Source organism: Balaenoptera physalus (genome assembly GCF_965194825.1).
Source record: "Balaenoptera physalus genome assembly, contig: HAP1_SCAFFOLD_1059, whole genome shotgun sequence".
NCBI lineage: Eukaryota > Metazoa > Chordata > Mammalia > Artiodactyla > Balaenopteridae > Balaenoptera > Balaenoptera physalus.
This window is the reverse complement of record NW_028125733.1, coordinates 303,753-315,518: the sequence shown is the minus strand read 5'-3', so window position 1 is coordinate 315,518 and position 11,766 is coordinate 303,753. Positions and strand designations below refer to the sequence as shown.

Genomic DNA, 11,766 nt, shown 5'->3' with positions numbered 1-11,766 from the left:
CTAATTGATGCATTCAGTACTTTATTTATACGGACAGTATTTCTCAGGATACAGTGTACCATCCCTGAGTAGTCATTTCCTCTTCCCACTACTGTCCAATTTTTCTCAAAGTTAATGTCTCCAAAGGGAAGAGTTAGGATGTAAATGAATAGAAGTACACAGGAGGCCTCAAAAAATACTGGAACACCTGATTACACTTCTATTGGTACATTCTGTCTTCTGAACTAGGGGGCTGAAAGTGAGACTGAGATAAAAGATTTTCCTACCTACAATCAATTAAGTAAGCTTGTTTTATGTCTCGTAGCCACTAAGTGAGTTTTTAAAATCATAGCCATGCAGGTAGTGAAAATTTCTTCCAGTTCCTGGTTATAGGCTTCATAATCAATCCTAACATATGAGCATTTTGTGGTTCTTTTTTTCAGTGGCATCACAGTGGGAAATCAGGAGCAATTATATCAGGGGCTTTAACTCAGTTACCATTAGATACTAGTTGGGTCCTCTTAAAATTAACAGAAAATCTGCATAAGACCAGGGACAACTACTTTCTTTTTAATTTCTACACCTATAAAGATGTCTATTGACAAATCATGAACAATTTATATCTACACGGAACCAAGTCAACTCCTGTGGACCAATCAATATGTTATCCCAACAATCAAAACCCCGCACCATACCAACTCCGTATCCTTATAATTTTCCACAGAAAATATTTATTCAGTTCCTCCACAGGATGCTATTCATTTTCTAAATCTGCAGTTCTATTGTGGTGATCTCACAGGGATGTTGTGGGATATTTTAAAACTCTAGAGAAACAGTGATATGTAATATCTGGTGTACAGGACAAAAACTAATAGCTAAAGATAGTTTAAAGTTTCAACATTAGATACTGCTACATTCCTTTCAATGCTGCTGTCTGTATCTCTGCAGAGTTGGATTTTTGACAGTTTCTGTAACAAAAGCAATAAATGAGGGTGGTTGTGTCCAATCTCATCTCAAGGTGTGAGAAACTGTGCCCTAATAGCCACACATATCTCGTTAGCAAGTAATTATGCATATTTCTGAACAAAGTAAAATGTTTTCTTTCAAACACAAAACCAAAAATATTTTTGCTTATTAAGCTGTAAGATCAAAACGGTAAGTATTTTTATACCCTAATAACATAATAGCTTAGTATCTGAAAAAATACTTCATGTATTTATATGCTGCTGATGATTTATATCCCCACGATGATGAGAAAAGAAATCACCCAAACACTAAGGTGACTGTGAACAGAGAAAACTTGGAAACCTTTGTCCTAGATGGAGTCCACTAACCCAAACAAGTAACTGTTCATACAATTTTCTTCAAATATTTATCAAATGTTTGAGTGTACACAATACATCTGACCAAATAACTCACCTATCTGAACCAGAGACTGTGTCATGAAAATCTCCATGTTTCACTTAAAGATTAAATAGCACTGAGCTTTCATATGTCATCCAGAATTAAACAGCCAATCCACAAATAAAATTTCAAAAAGTAAAATTTTGAATAATTTCTGCATAATACCTGAGTGTGAGCTCTCAATGGTGGTGTCTGACTTGGAATCCAGAGATGAAGGAATTTGTCTTAATTGGGGAACATAGTACATCTTTGTACTACCAGAAGGCTTATATGGCAACAGTAAAGGCTGGCCTAAGGACATAAAGATCAGAATAATTAATAAGAAAACATTTATTAATTAACTGAACAAATATTAAGTACCTTTAATGTGCCAAGCAGTGGTCAAGATTCTTGGAATGTATCAGTAAACTAGCATTCTAGAAGAGGGAGATAGACAGTAAACAATTAGCATACTAAATAAGTAAATCATCTAGTGTTTTTATAAATTATTAGTGACATAAAAAATTAGAAAATACTGGGACTTCCCTGGTCGTGCAGTGGGTTAAGAATCTGCCTGCCAATGCAGGGGACAGGGGTTCGATACCTGGTCTGGGAAGATCTCACATGCTGTGGAGCAACTAAGCCTGTGCACCACAACTACTGAGCCTGCGTGCCACAACTACCAAAGCCCGCCCGCCCTAGAGCCCGAGCGCCACAACTACTGAGCCCATGTGCCGCAACTACTGAAGCCCACGTGCTCTAGGGCCCTTGTGCTGCGAGTACTGAGCCCTCGTGCTGCAACTACTGAAACCTGTGCGCCTAGAGCCCGCACTCTGCAACAGGAGAAGCCACCACAATAAGAAACCCATGCAGCACAACGAAGAGTAGCCCCTACTCACCACAGCTAGGGAAAGCCCGTGTGCAGCAACAAAGACCCAAAACAGCCACTCCCCCCCCCAAAAAATTAGAAAATGCTGAGGAAGATTAGAAGTATTTGGGAAATTGCAGCAGGATGCAGTTTAAATAGAGTGGTAAGGGTAGGATTCATTGAGAAGACGACTTCTTAGCAATCTATTCCATATTTAGATGGCTCTAACTAAGAAACACTTTATCTTATATTGAACCCAAACCTGGTCGTTGTTAACCCCTACTACTGATCTTTGAAGATTCTCCCTCCAGAGTCATAGAAAGTAAATCTAATTCTCTTCTATGTGGCAGATTTTCAAAATAAGTTTTCCATTATAAAAGTATAAATTCTCAATATTAAAAAAATACACAGAAATAAAAAAGACAAAGTCTTACCACTCAAAGATAACTATTATTAATATTTTAATGTATTTCTACAGGTCTTTCCTCTGTATTGCTTATTTGTTTACATAGTTGTGTATAGTATGTATAATGTGGAATTCAGTTTTTCTACTTTACATTGATAATAAAATATTCATTTTATTTCCTATCTTCACATTTTTTATCATTCTACTACACATTAAGTGTTTTTAACCCTTCTCATAATGTTAAAAATTTAGGCTGGATTAAATTTTCAATAATAAAGAATTCTGTAATAAAGACTTCCTGTTCATAGCATACCCATTCTCCCCTGCTGCCCCATTTCACATAAGTTTCCTGATTTCAGAGTGAAAAATTATGTCATTTATAAAGTTTCGTTTTTTTAAATACTAACTGCTAAAATTCTTTCTAAAATGTCTGTGACATGGTAGTAATTTGATTATTATAGAAGATGAAATCTTTTTCTTCTTCTTATTTTTTTGCTTCATTGGGTCTTCATTGCTGCACGCGGGCTTTCTCTAGTTGCGGTGTGGGGGGCTACTCTTCGTTGTGGTGCGCGAGCTTCTCACTCTTCTCACTGCAGTGGCTTCTCTTGTTGTGGAGCACAGGCTCTAGGCATGCAGGCTTCAGTAGTTGTGGAGCATGGGCTCAGTAGTTGTGGCTCGCGGGCTCTAGAGCACAGGCTCAGTAGTTGTGGAGCACGGGCTTAGTTGCTCTGCGGCATGTGGGATCTTCCCGGACCAGGGCTCGAACCCGTGTCCCCTGCACTGGCAGGTGGATTCTTAACCACTGCGCCACCAGGGCAGTCCCTGAAATCTTTTTCTATACACTTGTTTTTCTTTCATGATGTGGTAGAAACTCTGTCTCTGTAACAGCATTTTGATATTTAGCTGGGTACATACTGCTCATCTGTACACTGTATTTCCCAATCTCCCTTGCAGACATGTATGGACATATGACTGAGTCTGGGCCCATAGGTCAAGGGTGAGAATAATGTCTGCAACTTCCAGGCATCCCATGAAAACACTCCACTGGCTGCTGCTAAAATTTATCCTCCCCATTACTCTTCTTTTCCAGTATTTTCTTTATTATTCTTCCTGAAAAAACTTAAGATCAATTAAACAAGTTCAAAAGAACAATTCCATTAGAATTTTGAGTAGAATTACATTAGAGTTTAAATTCATTTGGGAATAAATGACATCTTTAAATATTCAATTTTCCCATTCAGAAATATCCCATCCCTCCTTTTAGTCTACTGTCCTTTTCTATGCCTACACAAAGGATTAGTATTGCCATCACATGAGCCCTATAAAATTCTTGTTTAGGTTACTCCTCAGTATTCATGGGGTTGTACTGCTCATTCAAATAGAATTTTGTAGATAGCTACCACTTCTCCTGATTAAACACAACAGCTTCTTCAGTTTATCCTTATGGACCATGGTCTTCTCTTGCATCCTGTAATCACCTCTAGATGGACTCCTAGTTGCCCATGTCTAGTTTATAAAAATCAAAATACTCTAGACAGAGTCTGATAGTCCCAGAGTAGAATGAGATCTCCTTCATTCTGGATGCAATAACAACTTATAAACTACTTAGAATTGTGTTACCATCCTTGGCCACTCCATGATTCTGATGATTTGACATGGAATCCATATTACTAGTACCCTGCTTCCAACCAAGGAACTGACTTCATAGTGAAGGAAATGAGACAAAAGGCTGACGACTAAAGGGAGTCACTGTTCTCCTCACAAGCCTGATCACCCACAGCTATGGTAAACTCAAGAACAAAAAAGCGAGTGAACAATTTACTGATAACTGTCATGGCACAAGCTGGGAGGCATCACTTTCTGAGGCTGGAATGCTAGCTTACTGAATACGGCATGTGCTCAGAACCACATGTGGCACTTGCCTATCCCACAGACAGAATGCATGTATTTAGGAACAAAGGCAGAAGCCTTTAAAATCTTTTGCTTTCTATCTCTGTGACTCTGCTTTGTTTGATGGAAGATCTTAGAAATAAGGGAGGGGCACTTCTACCGGGAGACAGGAGCCATCTAGTCATTTTACATTCTTTATGTCACTGAAACAATACAGGGAATAGGATGCCATAGTGTTGACTAAAACTACAATTGACCTTAACTATCAGGGAGAAATAAGGTTACCTTAAAAGAAGAAAGTCAGTAGGAGTATGGCTTACACCTAGGGGACCACTTTACCAAGCCTGGTCATAGAAATTAACAAAAAATTACCTTAAACCTATGCAGGGCTAGCAAAGCCTTAGACTACTTAGGAACACTTGTACCAACCTATCAGGCAAAACCCCAGCCAATGAGAACCTGGCTGAATTCAAGGAGAATGAAGAAATGTATAGAGGCTGGAAGAATTTAAATAACAGGAAAAATAGGTTGTAGCCTCTACTTCTCTTTGGACGTTGCTGTAGTCATTATTGTTAGGATATTGACTTAGTAGTTTTCTTCATCCACCAGTGTATATAAAGCTTGGTGGTGATGGTTAAATTTACCATTTAGTTCAAAGTTTGCAGAAAATGGACAACAACAATTGGGCAGAATTACAATGGACCCAGAGCAAGAATGGTTACCATGTGGAGATGGAGAATTCAGAGGCAAGATAAGTGGCTTTTTGAAATTCTCAACAACTTTATGTTTGGATGCAGAAGTCTTAAAGTTACTTTGGACTGCCTATCTCTGGGGGAAGAAGCGACTATTCAGCAAATAATGGTTGTTCCTGGGAGAGAAAGAAAGGACTGGAGAAGGGTAAAGAAGAAAGTCCAACCATAAAATTTATTTCTTCAAAAAACTTGCAAATGGAACTAAATATAAACATATAGCATATTACTCTTAATTTGTTAATTCAGAGCAGTGGACACATAGTCATAAATTCAACATGCTATTCTGTATACTTTTTTTTTTTTTTTAAAGCAATTCCTTTATTTTTATTATTTATTTATTTATTTTTGGCTGTGTTGGGTCTTCGTTTCTGTGCAAGGGCTTTCTCTAGTTGCGGCAAGCGGGGGCCACTCTTCATCGCGGTGCGCGGGCCTCTCGCTATCGCGGCCTCTCCTGTTGCAGAGCACAAGCTCCAGACACGCAGGCTCAGTATTTGTGGCTCACGGGCCTAGTTGCTCTGCGGCATGTGGGATCTTCCCAGACCAGGGCTCGAACCCGTGTCCCCTGCATTGGCAGGCGGATTCTCAAGCACTGCGCCACCAGGGAAGCCCTATTCTGTATACTTTTAAAATATTTTTTAAAATTTTACTTCTGAATCCACAGAGTTAAAAATATTTTATTATTAAACCAAATAATATTTCTCTTTTAAAGGAGTCCTTTCTACCAAGTACCTGTATGTAAAGGTAAGACCATGAACTGTGGGCTCTCTATAGACTGATCCATTTGATGTCAGAAGAGGTATAAAATACACTTTCACAGTTGGATTTCCTCTCCTGTGCTCTTCCACCAACATGAAAACAGCATAGCCCAGAGTAGCCTGGGTTTCAGTACAAGGCATGTGGAACAGACCCAAACCGTTTTTGCATCCTGATGCCAAACTCCAACGGACTCATAAGCCCATGAGTGAGGAAAGCAAATGTCTGTTGTTATAAAGCACTGAGATTTTCGAGGTTCTTATACAGTATCACGGTGGCAATAGGTAACTGACACATTAAAGGTGTTCTGTGTGATATTGATTAGACTATACATTTGGGGGGCATAATTTTATTTCACAATAAAAGTGTATAAGAAATATAACCATCTCGGGCTGCCCTGATAGCTCAGTGGTTAAGAATCCGCCTGCCAATGCAGGGGACACGGGTGCCAGCCCTGGTCCGGGAAGATCCCACATGCCGCGGAGCAACTAAGCCCATGTGCCACAACTACTGAGCCTGCGCTCTAGAGCCCGCGAGCCACAACTACTGAGCCCATGCACCACAACTACCGAAGCCCACGTGCCTAGAGCCCGTGCTCCACCACAAGAGAAGCCACCGCAATGAGAAGCCCGTGCACCGCAATGAAGAGTAGCCCCCGCTCGCCGCAACTAGAGAAAGGCTGCACGCAGCGATGAAGACCCGACACAGCCAAAATAAAATAAATAAAATAAAAAAAAAAGAAAAGAAATATAACCATTTCAACATATAAATGTATTTATTCAAATTAAATTCAGTGCAATTTAAATGTGGAACTAAGCAATTTTCTTTATACATTTAGGCATATTCCATTTATACCTACAGACAGATAAACTTTTTGCACAAGTAGGAACACTTAAAATCTATTTTGAATAGATTTGTACAAACTGTTGAATACTTTAAAATTAGTAATTGAAAGTTCCCACCCTCATTTGGAGGTAGAATGGGAACTTAACTTTCCAGTTACTGGTCTGAAAAAGAAAATAACTTGCTATAATTTTGAATGTTATATAGTGTAAGCACTATAAAAATATCACTGTCATGATAGCATAGGAACACTCTAAATGTTGTAGACCTTATGGTAGAAATTGCTAGCTGTTCACCAAAACTCATTTCTTTTTCATCCTGGAAAGCACAGCTAAACTATTCCTAGTCAGTGGAAAGTGATGTGGGCCACACCTAGGCCTAGACCATAAAAGCCTCCCAACATGTGCTCCTCCATGCTTTTCGTCCCTTCCAGTTGACTATGATGATGAATCCAAGGTTCCATGTTTTAAAGAAAGCAGAGTCACAGTCAACCTGGGTCCCTGCTCAACGTTTCTTGAGCAAGAAATAGACTGGTATTGTGTTTGCTATCTGTTCACTGTCTCATGCAAAACAATAGTAAAAGAAACAATGCCAAATAATTATCTACCTCCCTAAAATTGAACCTCTATAGTTTTTATGTTTTCATGAACTACTTGCATTCTTATGACAAGTATTATGAGTTGAAAATACGTCAGCCACAAGTAGCATGAGTTTCACATAGGTTGTTAACTTCACTAGAAATTGAAGTAAAAACATAATAAATTATATTCTCTTCATAGCTATGTAAATAAAAGATGTTATCATCATGTACAACCTAATGCTTAAAATTAAAATTAGGTTTTCTAACTAGAAAGACCCAATCAAGAAATTTATTGGTTAATGACACACAAAAGTTGGTAATGTGACCTAAAATTCTCTTACCATCTGTGCCATGAAGAACAGTAATCTGTTGGACTGAAGATGATGAAGCAAACTTGACAGGAACTTTGCCCAACTTCTGTGTACTGAGCTCTGGAATATCATGTCCACGATCTTCAGCATTACCAAAAATCTCAGATGAAAACATGGTTTTTCCTGGACTCTCTGTTGTTATCTGAGTGACTGCATCAGATGATAATTTTCCAGAGACGGGAGAAAACGGGGTCTTAATCTCCTTTGGTGATCTGAACAAAAAAGGGAAAGCACACAGCAGGTCATATCCTTGGCTTATCAAATACTGTAATTTCTTTCCAAATGTGGCTTCAATATTTTTTGGAGACACATCCAACTCCAATGGTTAAGTTATTTCTGCAGTACCCTTTGCTTTTTTACATACTTATTACAGGGTGATCATGCATGAGTTTACTTTTACTTATTTTAAAATCTACTTTTATTTTGGATTTAGAATGCTATTATATAAGGAAAGGGTACTTTTCAGTTGAAGTGGAAAGATATCCATTACAAAATAATTACTGGAAGTCCACTATAAATTAGGGGACTATGCTAAACGCATAGAGTGTACAAAAATAAAAAAGAAGCAGAGCCTTTCCTCAAAGAGTTTATATGTCAGTGGGGGAACCAGAGGTTTTTAAGGTTGTAATTATGTATATAGATGATAAAGAATCCATATTAAAACATAATGGAGTAAATAAATGAGTGTATAAATAAATAAATAATAGGAGGGAGGGAGAAGACAAATCTTGCCAACAGAAGAATTCCATATGTAGGTAACCTCCCCCCCGCCACCCCCCCCCCCCCCGCCGGCATCCATCTCCTCCCCAAGGAGGTGGAGGTGAAGCTTAATCTTCCCCTTAAGTCCAGTCCTGGGCTGGCCTTAATGATTGAATTCCAAAGAGAGTATAAAATGGGAGAAAAAGTAACTTTACAGTGGAGAAACCAAGCAAACACCATGTTATGCAAGTGATGATGTTTCACATCACCAGTGATGTCACGGAGACACTACATACTCTCTGTTATGATGTGATGAGACGGTTACTTCGCTTCTGTGGTATTCTTTGTCAAAACCTATAACTCCAGTCTAATCATGAGAAAAACATCAGCCAAACCCAGACTGAGGACAATTCTACAAAATATCAGACAAATATTCCTCAAGACTGTCAAAATCATAAAAAACAAGGAAGGAATGAGGAACTGTCATAGACCAGAGAAGACTAAGGAGACATGACAACTAACTAAGTGGAATGTGATATACTGGATTGGGTCCTAGAACAGAAAAAGGTCATTAACAGGAAAACTGGTGAAATCCAAAAAAAGTCTTAAGTTTAGTTAATAGTAATGTATAAATGTTGGCTTTTTAATTTTGAAAAATATAGTATGGTAGTATAAGATGTTAGCAATAGGAAAAACTGGGAGAGAGGTAAAGGGAACTCTGTTTGTATCTTTTCTGCAGATTTGAAACTATTTGAAAATAAAAAAGGTCATTTTTAAAAAATGGAGTAATACTGTATTGTATTATATCACAGAAGAAGAAGACCTTTTAAAAGGTCTTTTAAATCTCTACCCTCTATATACTATTCACTAATTAAAAGGACAATTATGAGAAAAGAAAATAGGCCCATCTCCTTTATGTATACAGAAGCAAAAATCATACACAAAATGTTAGACAATCAAATGTAGAGTGTGTGAGTGAGTGAATGTGTGTGTGTGTGTGTGAATTCCTACCAAGTTGTTTTACTCCAGAAATGCAAGGTGAGTTAACATTCAAATATCAATAAATGTCATGCACCACATGAATAAAATAAAGGAGAAAATGTATATGATCATATCAGTATAGTCAGATAAAGCATTTGATAAAATTCAATAATTATGTATGATTAAAAACTCATAGCAAAGGGAAACTACAAAAAACTTTAGAGCCACCATCCTATTTATAGTGAAATGTGGAGAATGTCCACTGTAAGATTAGGAACAAAATAAGAATGCCAACTCTTACCTTTTCTATTCAACCTGTTAGTAAAAGTATTAAATGGCATTAGCAGTAAGGCAGGAAAAAGAAATCAGAAATATAAGGCTAAGAAAGGAAGAAATAATACTGTCACTTTCCATATTTGATATAATTAAGGATACAGAAAATCCAAAACCATCTACAGATAACTTATTAGAATATCAGTTAGTTTTTAGAAGAGTTGCCAGATAAGAGACCAAACATTAAAAAATTCCACTAACATTTTTCTGTGTCTGAAAAGTTATAAAATTAAAAACTAAAAAATATGCCATCTACATTATCATCAAAACATCATATACCTAATAATAAGTGTAATAAAAAATGTAAGAACCCTGAACAGAAAACTATTAATATATCATAGAGAGAAATTAAAGGTGATCTAAATAGGATTTCTACTTTGAGGCAGGATATATAGGCATACCTCACTTTATTGCACTTCACTTTATTGTACCTTGCAGATAATGCTTTTTTTTTTTTTTTTTTTTTTTTTTGTAACAAATTGAAGGTTTGTGGCAACCCTGTGTCAAGCAGCTCTACTGGTGGTGCCATTTTTTCCAACAGCATTTGCTCACTTCGTGTCTCTATGTCATGTTTTGGTAAGTCTCACAATATTTCAAACTTTTTCACTATTATACTTGTTACATGATCTGTGATCAGTGATCTTTGATGTTACTATTGCAAAAAGATTACAGCTTGCTGAAGGCTCAGATGATGGGTAGCATTCTTAAAGTCTGCTTTCAAATTAAGATATGTACTTTTTTTAGACATAATGCTATTGCACACTTAATAGACTACAGTATAGCATAAACATAACTTTTACATGCACTGGGAAACCAAACAACTCGTGTGACTTGCTTTCTTATGATATTCTCCTTATTGTGGTGTCTGGGACCAAAGCCATATCTCCATAATAATATGCCTGCACTAGGTAGGCACAGGCCATCACTCCTGCTGCAACGAGCAAACAAACTTGAATAAAGGATCATCGAGCTAAGGAAGCAATCAAGAAACAATATCAACTAGTATGCTAGAGAGGGACATTTAGAGATTTGGAGCAGGGGTTTGGTGTAGGGAGACATACTCCACTGGAAAAGAGAAATCACCATACCTTTTGATGAACTCATTTGCTGGCATGATGGAGTGAAATCTAGCAGAATGTCAAGCCGATTTCCCCCACAGGACATTTCCTTAGTGTCAGGGTGGTACAGGATGATGGGGGACTGAGCCAAGAAAGCAGAGTGAAATTTCCTGCACAGTCATGGCACGAACAAACCAAATCCCGCTAGATAAAGGGGCCTGTGACAATCATTAGGTCTCCTCTTCAAGACATTTGCCAGTTTTTGAACCTATAGAAAGCAGGAAGCTTAAATACCTAATGCCTGAGGGAGAGAACTTTCCAAAGTGAGGAATCAGAGACCTACCAGACTCACAGTAAAAACCCAGAAGTGCCATCCCCAAGAAGGGGGCTGAGTCAGAAAAAGTGAAATCATCTGCAATGTTTCAGTGTTTATGAGACAAATTTTCATTGAGAAAGTGTAACGGTAACAAATACATAGCTGGTCTCTCCTTACATTTGCCATACTCTGAAGCTGTGAGAACTGAGAGCCTAAAGAGCTGAATTCAAACATCTGAAAGACTGAAGTCAATAACTGACTGTATTTATTGAAGAATCAAAGACCTGTCAGGCTCACAGCAAAAATCCAGGGAGGCCACAAATCAGGAAAAATCATAGGTAGCATGAGACAAGTAAAGCTCCAACCCAGTTCTGACCTAGTAAAATTCCTGAAATGACTGAAATGATCAGCCACTCTGATTAACAGAGAAAGGGGTAAATCTTCTCTGGTTCAAAGTAATAGCATCTTCAGTCTCTATGAATTTTTTATTCACCATGTCCAGCACACAATCAAAAATTATGAAATTCCTGAAGCAGGAAAAAGTGACTAAAAAT

General features: G+C 37.8%; 2 long non-coding RNA genes across 2 annotated transcripts; both read right to left on the bottom strand.

Moving 5' to 3' along the window:
* Positions 1–934: 934 nt before the first annotated feature.
* On the bottom strand, positions 935–11,016 carry LOC309653727. The gene is made up of 2 exons (XR_014259419.1): positions 7,796–11,016; positions 935–1,674 (listed from the first exon to the last, which is right to left on the bottom strand). It is a non-coding gene; the product is annotated as an uncharacterized lncRNA (long non-coding RNA).
* On the bottom strand, positions 2,727–6,398 carry LOC309653725. The gene is made up of 2 exons (XR_014259418.1): positions 5,900–6,398; positions 2,727–5,568 (listed from the first exon to the last, which is right to left on the bottom strand). It is a non-coding gene; the product is annotated as an uncharacterized lncRNA (long non-coding RNA).
* Positions 11,017–11,766: the final 750 nt, after the last annotated feature.